We start from the raw sequence: 14832 nt of genomic DNA, 5'->3' as shown, positions 1-14832 counted from the left end.
TTACATACTGCCAACACTGTGTTTTCCTTTATGGTTGCAAGGAAATATGTTCCAGATGCAACTCTAAGAGAGCCAGATTTATATATCTTTTAAAATCAAAATTATTATGGCTAGAGCAACACTCTTGTTGCATGCAGAAATCTGCAGCCCACCTAATCTGTCTGAATAAACTCTACCTTTGAGCCATGAATTCCCCTTCAGGTAATGTAGCTAGTGCTGCAGAGAAGGCCCTTTAGTTCCCAGACACAGCAGATGTTTATCATTCTCTTGCTGTTCCCCCCTCTCCCACTGCTGAGCCAGCCTAAATTTTGTTTGCCATCTTGCCCACTCCTCCTGAGGGAGTAATTCGGACCTTCCATTTTACAGTTTTCTTGAAAACACAGCCAGAGCAGAGGAAGGAGTGCTGCCTGTTAAGTGTGGGCTATCTGGAAGCAAAAAACTCTGCCTCAGCGGAGGAAAACTTCTGAAGTTAAAAATAGCAAAGAAAAGGGCAAATGCATACGGAGCATTTAGGCAGACATTCTGTCAAGATGAGAAGGGGAAGGAGCGATAAACAGAAAAAATGTCAAGCTTTAAAAAGTATTACCTATGGGGAGAACTCTTTTTCCACTGAGCACAAAAGTGACCTAAATAATTACAGGAAAAGGAAAACTTTCAAAGTTGCAGAGGATTCTAAGTGAACATCCACAGGGAGGTTTTGAAAGAGTTCAGCAGTGCATTTTACGTACTTCTGAAACTGGCACCATGTATGCAAAGAGTGGTCTCCTTTCCTAAGTCCATAGAAGGAAAGAGGACTAGTCACATATCTATACCATCGGTGCACTTTATCAATCATACCTTGCAGAGAGAGACTAATGTTCAAAAATAGCAATAGCAATAGCACTTACATTTATATACCACTCTATAGCCGGAGCTCTCTAAGCGGTTTACAATGATTTAGCATATTGCCCCCAACATTCTGGGTACTCATTTTACCGACCTTGGAAGGATGGAAGGCTGAGTCAACCCTGAGCCCCTGGTCAGGATCGAACTTGTAACCTTCTGGTTACAGGGCGGCAGTTTTACCACTGCGCCACCAGGGGCTCAAAAAGGGAGGAGAAACAAGGATCTAGGTAACTAGAGACTTGTGTCAGCCTGCCATCAATATCAGGGAGATACTAGAATAGATTATAAAATCAGGCAATATGTGAACATGGGGGGAGGGGACACCACCATGGATTTATCAAGAACAAATCTTGTCAAACTAATATCATTAAAAAAAAAAAAAACAGAGTCATTAGCTTATTGAAGTGTGAGAATGCTGTGAGCATTATTTAACTGCTTGTCAACAAAAGCATTTGACAAAGCTACCTATATTTTGGTTAGCAAAGTGGTCAGATGTGGGTTAAATGATAAAACCATCAGGTGAGTTCATAAATGGTTGGAAATCCATACTCAAAGAGTGCTCATGAATGGCTCCTCATCAAACTGGAGGGGGGCTTTGAGTAGGGTGCCACAGGACTCTGTTCTGGACCTGGTAGTCTTCAACATTTTTATCAATGACAGGTGGAAAAGTGGAGGAAATACTCATCAAGTCTGCAGATGACACAAAATTGGGAGGTTCCGCTAACACCTCAGAATATAGAAATAAAATTTAAAATGACCTTGACAGAATGGAAAGCTGAGCTGAAACTAACAAAATGAAATTTAGAGACAAATGCAAAGTTCTGTGCTTAAGCAAAATGATTAAGTGCACAGATACAGGATACCTGGTTTGGCAGTAGTACATATGAAAAGGTCCTCAGGACTGCTGTCAATCCCAAGCTGAACATGAGTCAGCAGCGTAATGCAGCTGCAAAAAGGGCTAATACAATGTTAAGATGTATTAACAGAACTATGGTTTTCAAGTCACAAGAAGTCCACTTTATTTCACACTAGTCAGACTCCATCTGGAGTGCTGTGTCCAGTTCTGATGAACAGACTTTAAAAAGGACGTAGACAAAAATGGAATGGCTTCGGAGAATGGTATCAAAGATGGAAAACAAGCCCTGTGATGAAAGGTCAAATGAACTGGGTATATTTAGCCAAAGAAGAAGACTGGAAGTGGGACATGATTGCACTCTTCAAACACCTGAAGGGCTGTCATGTAAAAAGGGATGAAGACTGATTCGCTGCTTCAGATGAGAGAGCTGGATCTAATGGGCTTAAGCCACATTAGGTTTCAGCTCAACATTAAGAGGAAACTTCTTAAGAGTATTTGGACAATGGAACCAATGACTACGAAGGGTAGTGGGGTCTCTTTTTCTGGAGAACTTGAAGCAGAGGCTGGATACCATCTGTTGGGGATGTTCTAGCTCTCGACTTCCTGCATTAAGCAGCGAGTTGAACCAGATAGCCAACAAGGTCCTCACTAATTCTGTTAGCCTCTGAATGTGATGATATGCATTTGTGGGAGATAATGCAGAAAATTCTATACAGGGGAATTTCCCCATGTTTTCTGACTGAGTGCTACAGACTATCAAACTGCACTGCAAACATGCCCTCATTGGAAGACCAAGCAGATTTAACTGAGAAACATTTCTTCCCTCTCATTATAAGGAGAAATTTACATCATGCAAGTGTCTGGAAACTCAACCGAATGCCAGCACTAAGGAGGCCTCCATATAGCCTGCACAGTTGCTACATGCATTCCATACAACTTGACAGCAGAGATAAAAGCATGACAACAAACCTTTGACTCCAGTCACTTATGGGTACCCCTGCTGAAACATGTCTGGCCATTTGGAGAGGAGACCAGTGTTCCCTCAGAATTGATAATGAAGACAATGACGTGGTGGATAGCTTCTGCCTTTTAGGATCGACCATCAATAGTAAAGGATCCAGCAGTCAAGCAATATGCCGCAGACTCGCACTTGGTAGGGTTTGCAATGACGGCCTTGGAAAGGATATTTAGATGCCATTACATGTCTATACCTACAAAGATTAGAATTGTTTGGACAATGTTTTTCCCCGTGACACTCTATGGATGCGAAAGCTGGACTCTGAAGATGCAAGATAGAAAAAGTATTGACGCTTTTGAAGTTTGGTGCTGGAGAAGACTTTTGAAGATACCATGGACAGCTAGGAAAACAAACAAATGGATCATAGAACAAATAAATCCAGAAGTTTCACTTGAGGCACAAATGACCAGGCTCAAACTATCATATGTCAGATACATTATGAGAAGATTCAGCTCCCCTGTGTAGTCCATAATGCTGGGGAAGGTTGAAGGAAAGAAAAGAAGAGGACGACCAGCAGCAAAGTGGATGGACCCAATTATGACAGCAACGAATGCATCACTGAGAAACCTTAAAAGCAAGTTGAAAACATCATCCTGGAGAGAATCTATCTATGTGGTCGTTAAGAGTCGACACCAACTTGATGGGACTTAATCAATCAGTTAATTTTAGATCGTGCTCAGGTTGAATCAGGAAGGCCCCATTCTGAATGCATGTCCACACATATTGTCTTGATACTGCTGCTCAGAACAAAATTAATTCCGCACATAGATGGAAAAAAATAGAGAACTGGCGGAATGCCATGTTACCTGGTTGCTTGGATGGCCCTGTGGAGTCATCCCTCCTCTGAGGCTTTTGCTCCCTTTAGGGGGCAGTACGGATGAGAAGGGCCCAGGCTGGTCGGATCTCAGTGGGGTTGAGAGGGCAAGGCAGGGAGAGCTGCAGGAAACAGCTCTAGGGAGACAGCTAAGTTGGGTGTGGCAGGAAACAGGAAGCAAGGTCAGGAAGGGGGCGGGGCTGGAAGTAGGCTTTAAGCCCTGTCCGCTCTGCACTGTGGTATTTAAAGACAAGGCAGCTGATGACGAGGGGCTGCTTCTGAGTATGGGAGCCAGGAGTAGGAACTGGCTGAATGCAGCAAGCCAGGAGGAGGGCTCAGATGACAAGCTAACCTCTTCCACTGGCTATTCCTGAGGCTGACCTTTTGGGGGTTGCTCCAGTCATTCTGGAGTTCAAGAAGGGCTAGGAGCCCACCTCGTCCCTTGGGAGTCTGACAAGAACACTGGAGGAGACCCATGCCTGGGTTCACACTGGTCAATTTGAGTTCCCAAGGTCATGGCCGCTGTGTTCCATTCTGTCTGCCCTACTCCATGCATGCACATTATTCCCTGGCAAACATTACAGTTTTCACTGCATGGTGCACAAATAAAACAGTAACGTTATTTATATAGCCACCCCATAACAAATGTTCCCTGCATGGCTCACAACAACAAAACAAAAACGATGCAATTTAAACAACATTTTTTAAAGAAAAAACTTTCAACACATCAAAAACTATGACCTTAACTTTGACACATATAAAACTTTAAAAACAAAAGTGTCAAACTCATCTGCCTCACAAAATGTGAATGACCCTTAGCAGGCAACCTTTGCATAGTGCCCAAATGAGTTCTAGGAGACAAGGAAAGATGGCTTTTACGAAGCCTAATAAAGAGCACACAACAGACCACAAGCACAATTTAGGAATCATCAATGCAGATGAGGAAAAGTCATCTGTCGAAACCATCACACTCAGTAGCACACATCAAATTTACATCAAACAGTTACACCAAAGAAAATGAAATTGGCTTAGACCCCAAAATGAACTGTAACATTTACAGAAGACTGCTCACAGCAAAAGACCTCTGAGCAGTACACTTCTGATGGATGGTTTGACTCTCGGCCATCAGCAGCATGGTTCAGATTTTTGCCTCATTAAGTCTCCCAAGGTCCCAGAGGGCCATCTTTCCCATGTGTCACACACTATAATATCATAGCAAAGCTTTCCTACATTTCCAAGAGGCTCTTGGTTTTTAGCAAATCCAACCTGTAAACTCAATAAAATCTCAGGGACTGGTAGTCTTCTCTCTTCCTTTTTTTCTGCACTGATGCACTATGGGGAGAATTCTGGCAGCAGACAAATCAGTTGACTAAAAAAAAGAATTATCTTGTATCCTGCTGTCTCTTGAAAAAGCTCAGAGCAGCTTACATGGGGGCTACCAGTGGTCTCTCACCAGCCACTGATCAGATCCACATGGCCTTTGCTTCAACATTGCTCTGGCATTAGGTGCTCCTGGATCAGTCATTGTTATACACCCTGATCCAGCATCAATGCACATTCAGACAGGTTTCTGCACATGAATAATCGGTACTTGGTGTACTGCACAGAACCAAGACTACCCCAGCTTTCTTTTGCTGCCCTAGGTGGATTAGAATTCTCTCTTGTTTCTTGTCTTCTATGCTGAGCACATAACAATAGAAATGACATTAGCAAAAGCAGACTAAGATACTACCCTCATTTACAGGTGAAACTCGGAAAATTAGAATATCGTGCAAAAGTCCATTAATTTCAATAATGCAAATTAAAAGGTGAAACTGATATATGAGACAGACGCATTACATGCAAAGCGAGATAAGTCAAGCCTTAATTTGTTATAATTGTGATGATCATGGCGTACAGCTCATGAAAACCCCAAATCCACAATCTCAGAAAATTAGAATATTACATGGAACCAAGAAGACAAGGATTGAAGAATAGAACAATATCGGACCTCTGAAAAGTATACAGTGTACTGTGCTTGATTGGCCAGCAAACTCGCCTGACCTGACCCCATAGAGAATCTATGGGGCATTGCCAAGAGAAGGATGAGAGACATGAGACCAAACAATTCAGAAGAGCTGAAGGCCGCTAATGAAGCATCCTGGTCTTCCATAACACCTCATCAGTGCCACAGGCTGATAGCATCCATGCCACGCCGCACTGAGGCAGTAATTGCTGCAGAAGGGGCCCAAACCAAGTACTGAATACATATGCATGCTTATTGTTTTCAGAGGTCCGATATTGTTCTATTCTTCAATCCTTGTCTTCTTGGTTCCATGTAATATTCTAATTTTCTGAGATTGTGGATTTGGGGTTTTCATGAGCTGTACGCCATGATCATCACAATTATAACAAATTAAGGCTTGACTTATCTCGCTTTGCATGTAATGCGTCTGTCTCATATATCAGTTTCACCTTTTAATTTGCATTACTGAAATTAATGGACTTTTGCACGATATTCTAATTTTCCGAGTTTCACCTGTATAATAGGTAACAAACACATCCATATTTCCTCCGCTTCGCAATTATGTCTCCCTCCTAGGCAGCTGACAGAGGTCAATCAGCTCTCGATCAGATTCCTGGAATGCCAGGGTTATCACCTAGCGGGCAAGCTGCCTCAGAAGAGCAGGCAGAGGTGCTCCAAGATATGCTGAGGGAGGTACTTCTGGAATTTTGCGTCCGGCTGGTTGCCTAGCTCTTGGGCAGGACAGGCCCAGGAGAGTCACAAGCAGAACAAAAAGCATTGCCCAGTTCAGAGCTCTATGCAGCAGTCTGTCTCAAACAGCCTCAAGCACAGCAGCAAGCATCCAGACTTCTGCTTGTTCAGATCTCTAGATCAGTGCTTCATCTGCTTCAGTAAGAATGCAGCCCTCTGAAAATGGGATATCCGCCTTTGAAGGCCACACCACTTTGAGCTGGTATGTGCTAAACTTTTTAGAACTTTTTAAAATTTCGCTTTCCTATACTTTTAAATTTCCATGCACAGACAGCCCTCTTATTGGTGGCTGCTACTTTCTTTCCCCCCATCATAAATTACCATCTTGATATCTGCACTGATGGAGGGCGGGGGAGAGAGAGAGTGCACGCATGCATGCACAAGTATGTGCGTGATAGAAAGAAACGGCTGGTTGAGACCATTGTTTCCAGCACATGCAACAACACTGGGGCTACACTGAGAACGCACCCACCCTGACGTCTCTGCTAGATGTCCCAATGATCCTTTAGTCACTTGAGAGGAATGTTCATCTGAATCACCTCTCTACATGTACTCTAAAATAAGGTTTAGAGTACATGCAGAGGGACAAGTCAGATGAACATCCCTCTCAAGTGACTAAAGGATCATTGGGAGTGCATCAGGACGTTTGGCAGTGACGTCAGGGTGGGTTTGTTCTCAGAGAAGCCCCAGTGTGATTGCATGTGCTGGTGGATGATCATCCAAACCAGCCCCTTAAACTTGTAAATACACAAACGCTTTAGTTGGCCCACCTGAATTCTGGGCACTGGTTGGCAATAAGAACCATTTCTAACTTTTGTCATTTGTCTCCGTTGTGCAACTCTCTAAATATCGCATCTATTTAAAGTTGACACTTGTCAAATCTGACAATAGCAAGCAATTATAAAATCTCAAGAAAACATAGTTTTAGTTTAATTTCAGGATACCTATTTTTTAATTTCAGGATACCTATTGGCTACCCATACCCAAGGATCTGTATGTTATAAAGTATCATTTATTAATACTATCATTTACTAATCACTGAGTTAAAAATCTACCACCCTTTGCCAATATAGGCAGTATTAATAGAAAACAGCAGCATCTGCATTTTCATGGCATGTAACTCAATGCCAGGTGGTTTGTCATTTACAGTGTTGTTTGTTTATATCCACAGATTCATCTTGAAATAAATAGGGAAAAAACCTTTAGAAAAGAAGCAAGATGTTTGTTTCTTCAACACACAATTTGAGAAAGACAATAATGTCACTGATGTTTACAAAACAAACCACAAAATAAAAATTCTTCTTCAAAAGCTATTTTGATATATGTTCTCTCATAATTAAAATTCTGTGAAAGCAAAACGGAAAAAAGACTACCCATTTCCCAATCCTTCCTTAAAACTCATGCCATCTGTGAATCCCACCATGTAAATCACCATCCACAACGTACTGGTAGCAGAAATGTTGTACATACAACGTCATAGCAAAAAAGGAAACTTTACATTACATACATTCCAGAGTTAGAGATACACATCAAAATATTGGATTGTATCTAAGGTTTCCATTTGTGAAAGGACCACTTCTATGAACAGAAGCACCCTCTGCTCATGGAGCAAAAACTTTAAATCCAACCAATTCACCACAATGAAGTCTAAATATATGAATCTGCATTGTTTTGTTGCATTCATTCCTTGTTACTCTTAACTCTCATTAAATCTCCACTCCTTTCCATGTCAAACTTCAGATTATAAACTCCTTGAGGAGACCCCTGCCTTCTTCTTTTGGCTGCAAAACACCTTTTATATTTTTGGCACAATCTCAACATCATCATCATCATCATCACAAGCTTAAACTAATTATATTTTGTTTATTCATGTAGTGATCAGCCACCCCTCCCTCTAAAGAGTTAACAGGGAGTGAACCCTTGTCTTGACTGACATGCTGGTGAACTCCAGGCAGCCAATCAGTGCACCAGGTGGGTGGGACCTAGAGAGCAGTTGTGGGGAATTCTGGGAACAAGAAAGGCAGTCTTTGTGGAGAGAAGCATGTGCAGAAAGGCTTAGTGAGGGGCAATGGAGTTTGCTCCCTCATGGTCAAAGCCAGCATGGAGGTTTCTCTCATGGAATAACTCTGTAGATCCTTAAAATAAAAGATTGCAGGAAGCTTGATTCTCCTCAGGAACTGGGTGAGTTCAAGGAAAAAGGAATTCAGCATAGGGAATAGTTTATTAGATTGTGCATTAGAAACATGTGTGTGTGTGTGTGTGTGTGTTTTGCATATTCCTGATACTGTTTATAGTTACCTGTAACTTAATTGAAATAAAAAACACTAGCCTATGCCCATCCTACCTAGGGTGTTGCAAAAGACTCTATAAACATTTAAACGTGCTGAAGACATTCTATTTTTGTAATCTACTAAATATTCTTAACTGTATCTAAGAAAGCTAGAAAGCCTCAGATAGAAGCAGTCTGCAATAATTAAATAAAACCTTTTTTTAGTTCTTTTCTTTTTACAAGCCTCTCCGAGTTGGTTTTTAACTCAAGGGGAAAGTGGGGGGCTGAAGGGAGATTTTTCTCTGGTGCAAACACATCCTCAGACATTCAGCAGCTATCAGTTTTTTCTCATCCTGTGTAAGCTTAAACGTGGAAGGTTTTTGTATTTGCCCAATACCCAGTTACAGAGAGACCATGGAGTTACAGCAACCAAGGGAAGAGGTGGTCAAACAGAAACAAACAAAGTTGACACAATTTCTGAAGAAGCCACTTTCTGGAAAACAAACATGGGATGAATGCAGATGTGTGGCTCTAAATATAAATTTGGAGCACACTCACATTTTGCAGTTAATATAAAATGGAAAATATTAAGGGACAATGGCTGTGAAATTTAGTCTGGGAAACCTTCTGAATTATAAAGGCTGACATACCGTGTAGTGCACCACCCACTGAAAGATGTACATGTGTGGTTTGGAGCCAGCCAAAAGTCTGTCCTTGCTGCTAGTGGAGTTGGGTGGGAGGTAGGCTTGAGCATTTCGATTTGGGCACAAATCGATTTGTGCCCGAAAATGGCAATTTTGGATGATTTGTCTACAAATCAAAAGCAGAACTAGACCTCTGATAATTTTCATTTACAAACAGAAATGACCTCCTCTCAGATCCAATTTTTGTTTACTTCAGAAAACGCTTCAGCGCTCCATCAGCATTGCATTGCAAATTGTCCTTTTTGTCTCTCCAGACTCCAGCAGCAACTGACTGTTTGTCAGAAGGATTAGCATAGCAGATGATAAGATATGCAAAAGGGACACAGCTTCTGAAGACATTTAGTTAAGAGAAATGAGCTGTATTGTGATGCAATTGTGTGCGGAGAATGAAATGATTAAGCTGAGAGCAGCCAATTCATTGTCAACTCTAAGTAACAATATCCAGAGCTTCCCACTCTGTCTGGGGGGCTGCTGGGAGCGCCTGGAGGAGAAACTTCTTACAGCTTTGCCCCCCCCTTCTCCCTCTTTATTATCTTCTGTGTAATGATTAAGATTCCACATGCCCTGTCCTGTTTGCATTTAAAATATTTAAGCCCTTGCAGAAAACAAAACAAAATGCCAGCAAGGACACTGCAAGTCTCTTTCAAGGTATATGGGAAGCACAAGCTATTATGCTTGGTTAAAGCAAAAAGCATACACTTGCTATTAACACACTGGGAAGTATATAAGTGGAATATGGGGAGGGGGAGGGTTTGAGAGGTAACATGATACAGGAAGACATCCCGACTGACAGATTTTTAAACTTCAGATTTGCATTGGAAAGGAAACTAGTTGGAGTTTAGACACAGCTGCCTTTATTGAATTGATGGCTCTATTTCCCATTTCCAGAAAGAGAGAACTGAGTTTGCACCAGGAATATATATGCTGGTGTAGGGCACCATTTCCTCCTTACTGCTGCATGTGTGGGTGAAGAGAGAGCTCAATTCATTGCCTGCTCCACCATTGACTCCACTTTCCCAGGGGAGCTGCCATTATTCAGGATTTACACCCTTCCTTAGCCTCGCTGACCAGCCTGCTGCTTCTCCTGTGCGTTTAGCCTTTTTTTAAAAAAGGCTTGATGTTGGAATGAAGGTTACAAATGTGAAATGTTAAAAAAATAAACATTGTGATGCTTGCTGATGCTGATAATGTGATGATAGTAAATGCAATGCTTTGCCAGTGTGGTATAGTGGTTAGAATGCAGGACTAGGACCGGGGAGACCCGAGTTCAAATCCCCATTCAGCCATGAGACTTGCTGAGTGACTCTGGGCCAGTCACTTCTCTCTCAGCCTAACCTACTTCACAGGGTTGTTGTGAGGAGACGCTTACTGTAAGTATGTAGTACACCGCTCTGGGCTCCTTGGAGGAAGAGCGGGACATAAAATGTAAACAAAAAAACCAACAAATAAAATGTCTGTTGTATGAGTCTTTTCTTTGTATTTCTCCAAAATAGAAAGAAGCACTCTGTGACTAACTAAAGCGGCAGCACAGAGAGACAGACACACATGCACCAACCTACCCCAAAGGACTCTGTGACTTGACTGACTAAAGCGGCAGCACAGACAGAAGCACATGTGCCCACCCACCCCAACCCGCCCCCACCACCAGTGGTGGCCACTGATGAGCTTGATGCTACTGGTGCCCCCTCACAAACATCTGCCACTCAGACTTTGAGAGCAGCATATAGCATTAGGCCACAGCACAAACCCAACACCAGGGCTGCTCAACTTTGGCCTTCCTTCAGATGTTGGCCTACAACTCCCATAATCCCTGGCTATTGGCCACTGTGTTTGGGGATTATGGGAGTTGTAGTCCAAAAACAGCTGGGGTGCCAAAGTTGAGCAGGCCTGCCCTAAACCCTCTCCAACCCTCTCACAGAGCACACAGCCACGCATACACAGGTATACTGTGAAATGCTAATTTTCACCCACCCATGTCTAGCAGACAGTAATATATAATAATAATAATTATTATTATTATTACATTTATATCCCGCTCTTCCTCCAAGGAGCCCAGAGCGGTGTACTACATACTTGAGTTTCTCTTTCACAACAACCCTGTGAAGTAGGTTAGCTGAGAGAGAAGTGACTGGCCCGGAGTCACCCAGCTAGTTTCATGGCTGAATGGAGATTTGAACTCGGGTCTCCCCAGTCCCCAACAATGAGGATTGGGTCATATAGTGAGTTGTTGCATCATCAGGGTTTTTACTGAAATATTGCTTAAATCCACAGATGGGTGGTGCTGCTGCGCTGGGGTGCCACAGGCTCCGCACTGCCGCAAAATGCCCAAATAACAGCACCAAAAAATTGAGTGCCATTGTTCATCAGTCTTCATTCTTTCAGCTTGTTTATGTGGGAGTATGTTGTTTTGTATCCTTGCCATTCCCTGCTTCACCCACATCACATGGAAGTCTCAGTCCCTGTGTGTGGATGACAAATACTTGGGCGGGTAAGGGAGGGCAGGGCGCATTTGATGCTGCTGTTGGCTACTAGTCTGCTGCGCATATGATGCCTGCTTCGGAAACCCGGCTCTTTGCAAAGCTCTGCTGTTGTCGTCATCAATGTGTGTGCTGCCTGGTGATGTTTTTCATGGCAGAATTGGGGCAGAAAGGGATCTGCTGGGGTAGAACAGTGGGTTGGGTGGAAGTGTCCCAAGGGGTGCCTGCCACAACCCAGACTCCCATGGAATTAGCCTAAGGGCTGCTTTCTTAGGAATAGTCAATGTTGGAGTGTCTTTGGGGCAGATTTGGGGCAGAAAGGGGTCTGCTGGGGCAGAACAGTGGGTTGGGTGGAAGTGCCCCAAGGGGTGCCTGCCACAACCCAGATTCCAAAGGTATAGGGCAAAGGTTTGATTGCTAGCAGCAAGGATGGGCTCTTGGCTGGCTCAAAAGGCACATGCATACTTTTTTTGATGGATGGCACACTACAGTTGTTCCCAATCTCTCCGTGTGTGTGTCCGTATCCATGTGTCCCCTATCAACTTCACAATGCCTGGACCAATATGATCCAAATCAGGTACAATTGTAGGGACACCTCAGTGACATAGTTTATGATGATGTCATCCACCCCAATTCAAGATGGCAGATGCAAAAACATTTGAGGAGCAGGTGACCCAACTTGTGAAACACATAACCGATTTGAAGCAAATTCAAATTTACAGTTGTAGGGAAACACAGAGATGCCTCAATGGCATAGTTTGTGATGATGTCTCCCACCCCAATTCAAGATGGTAGGTGCGTGAATGTTTGAGGTGCAAGTGGGAACTGATTTGGCATATGATTATGACACATAGGGACACCTCAAATGCATGGTTTGTTATATCATCCATCCTAATTCAAGATGGTGGATCTTGAACGTGAGCCACCATCTCGTTTGATCACATGAACGTTTGAGGCTCAAGTGGGCCAAATTGTGAACTGCCTAACCAATCTGGACCAAATTTATTCCAGTTGTAAGGATAGTGAAAGGAAAGTAGGTAGATTAGTTTTTACTATAACTTGTTTATACACTTGTCTCTACCCTCTTCAAGATATTGAAAGACACCCCAACCAAATCCTTTAAGTCATTGTTACAATAATGACTTGAACCAAAACAAGAGAAAAATCTGAAGCCTAGGTTGAGCATGGCTTTCAGTCTCCTATAACCAGATATCAGATAAACTTGGGATGAGCAGATATTGATTTCAGATCGCCACATTACTTGCAGAGAACCAAGCATATTAAAGTCTGCAAAAATGAAGGAAAGACAAGTGCTTACAGTTTCCATACATTTCAATGGCTAACACATAAAAGCTCTAAAAATAGAATTCAAGTATTTCTTTGCTGACTGCTTATTTACAACAGACAAGCCAGGCACAAGGGCACCAAAGACCAGAGAATGGAGCACTCATGGGGAAATAATATGTGCTACTTTGCCACTATAGAACACAAACAATGCTGGTACTTTTTCTTCCTCCCGAATCATGGAGGTTAATGGAAAAATATTACACATCTGATACAAAACATTTTCGCTCTCTTAGCTGGAAAGGTTTCCTCTGAAGAGTGGTTGAATGAGCATACTAAGCTTGTAGTTAAAAGAAACAATGTAAATTCAAATCAATTAAGAATTATGAAGCTTTCATAACTCAGCAAACTTTGTAACATCAAGCTATTCTGTTTTATGGATACTCCAGTTATGGTACTTTTAAGTCATAATAAAAATCATACTTTGAATCATAAATTGAATACACCAGTTCAAGGTGTATTTACCTTTAAAGCCCCTGGATGCCTGAGAGACCGCCTGCTCCCAAGGGTTTCTGCCCACTTGACAAGGTCATCAGAGGAGATGCCCTCTGCTCCGTGTGCAGACAATGAGAGAGGCTCAACTGTTGTGCTTGTGGGACAGGGTCTTCTCAGCTATTCCCCCCAGACTTTGGAATGCTCTGCTGGTGGGCATCCATTCCTCAGTCTCCATCAGAGTTTTTAGAAAGCAAGTGAAATCTTGGCTTTTTACCTAGGCCTTTATATGAATGTTTTTGTTGCTGCTGCTTTGTATTTTATGGTTATATTGTGCATTATTTTAAGCTTTTAATTACATTTGTATTATTTCCAATTTAATATTTTAATTGTGTAATTTTTATAGTCATATTGTGCTAATTTTTTTGTAAAGCGCTTTGAGAGCTTAATGAAAGGTGGTATAAAATTTCAACAATAAATAAATACATCACACTTAACAGTGACTGAGCATGCAGAGCTGTTGCAAAAGCAAAACACAATAAAGACCGTAGAACACTTCACAAAGTTAAAGGAGCTGCATACATTTGTGTTTGTATTAGTAACAGTGCTGAAAAATAAGTCGGAAATTTTTACTTGTTTAAAGCAATTGGCACTCCGGTTCTAAACAGTTTATTGGTTATATGCCTGGAACATATAGCTATAATAAATAGCTGCAAAATATTACAACACTGATACAAAGGCAAGTTTTGCGAAAGGCACCCTTAATACTCATGTCTTACAGACTGTCACTGTACTGAGACAGAAAAACGTTCCCATCTTAAGATGGGTGAAGATATCAGAGCCTTCATGACTGCACAGCTGATAGCAGTGCAATAGTACTGGGACCCAACTCCTGTGAACATGGAACAGTAGTCCCTTCCCTCAAGGGCAGTCTTTGATACAACACACCTAAGAGCATAGTCAAACATGCCCCCCAAAAGTGGGGGGGGGGGATTACTCCTGAGGCTGTAACACTTCAGCCTGTGGACAGAAAAATAAATGTTAAACTGTGTTCACTATGTGGAATGCTCCTTCCTTTCTTAGCATCAAAAGCTGGTTCATCAGGAAGAAGGGTTTCCGCTGAGATGCTAACTTCACAAAGTATAAACTCTGCCACACAAAGGAGGGTTAAGGTAAGACAGCCTTCAACACCCCCTTTCATGCAATGTCATGGTGCAGCCACCAGGACTATGCAGAACAGGGACAGAGAAGAAGCAGAAAAGTGGTGAAATCCATTCT

General features: G+C 42.3%; 1 protein-coding gene across 11 annotated transcripts in view; it reads right to left on the bottom strand.

The window, feature by feature from the left end:
• Positions 1-14832, bottom strand: part of APBA1 (amyloid beta precursor protein binding family A member 1) — a 156115-nt gene that overhangs the window by 97643 nt on the left and 43640 nt on the right. The window contains exon 1 of one of the 11 annotated variants that reach the window (XM_053299372.1): positions 3566-3585. The exons of the other annotated variants lie outside the window; for them this stretch is intronic. The gene's annotated coding sequence lies outside the window, so the exon portion shown is untranslated. Of the gene's footprint in view, positions 1-3565; positions 3586-14832 lie in introns of those variants that run through there. 11 annotated transcript variants of the gene reach the window in all.

This window comes from Hemicordylus capensis, chromosome 2 (assembly GCF_027244095.1).
Source record: "Hemicordylus capensis ecotype Gifberg chromosome 2, rHemCap1.1.pri, whole genome shotgun sequence".
Taxonomy (NCBI): Eukaryota; Metazoa; Chordata; class Lepidosauria; order Squamata; family Cordylidae; genus Hemicordylus; species Hemicordylus capensis.
This window is presented reverse-complemented; position numbering and strand designations above follow the sequence as displayed.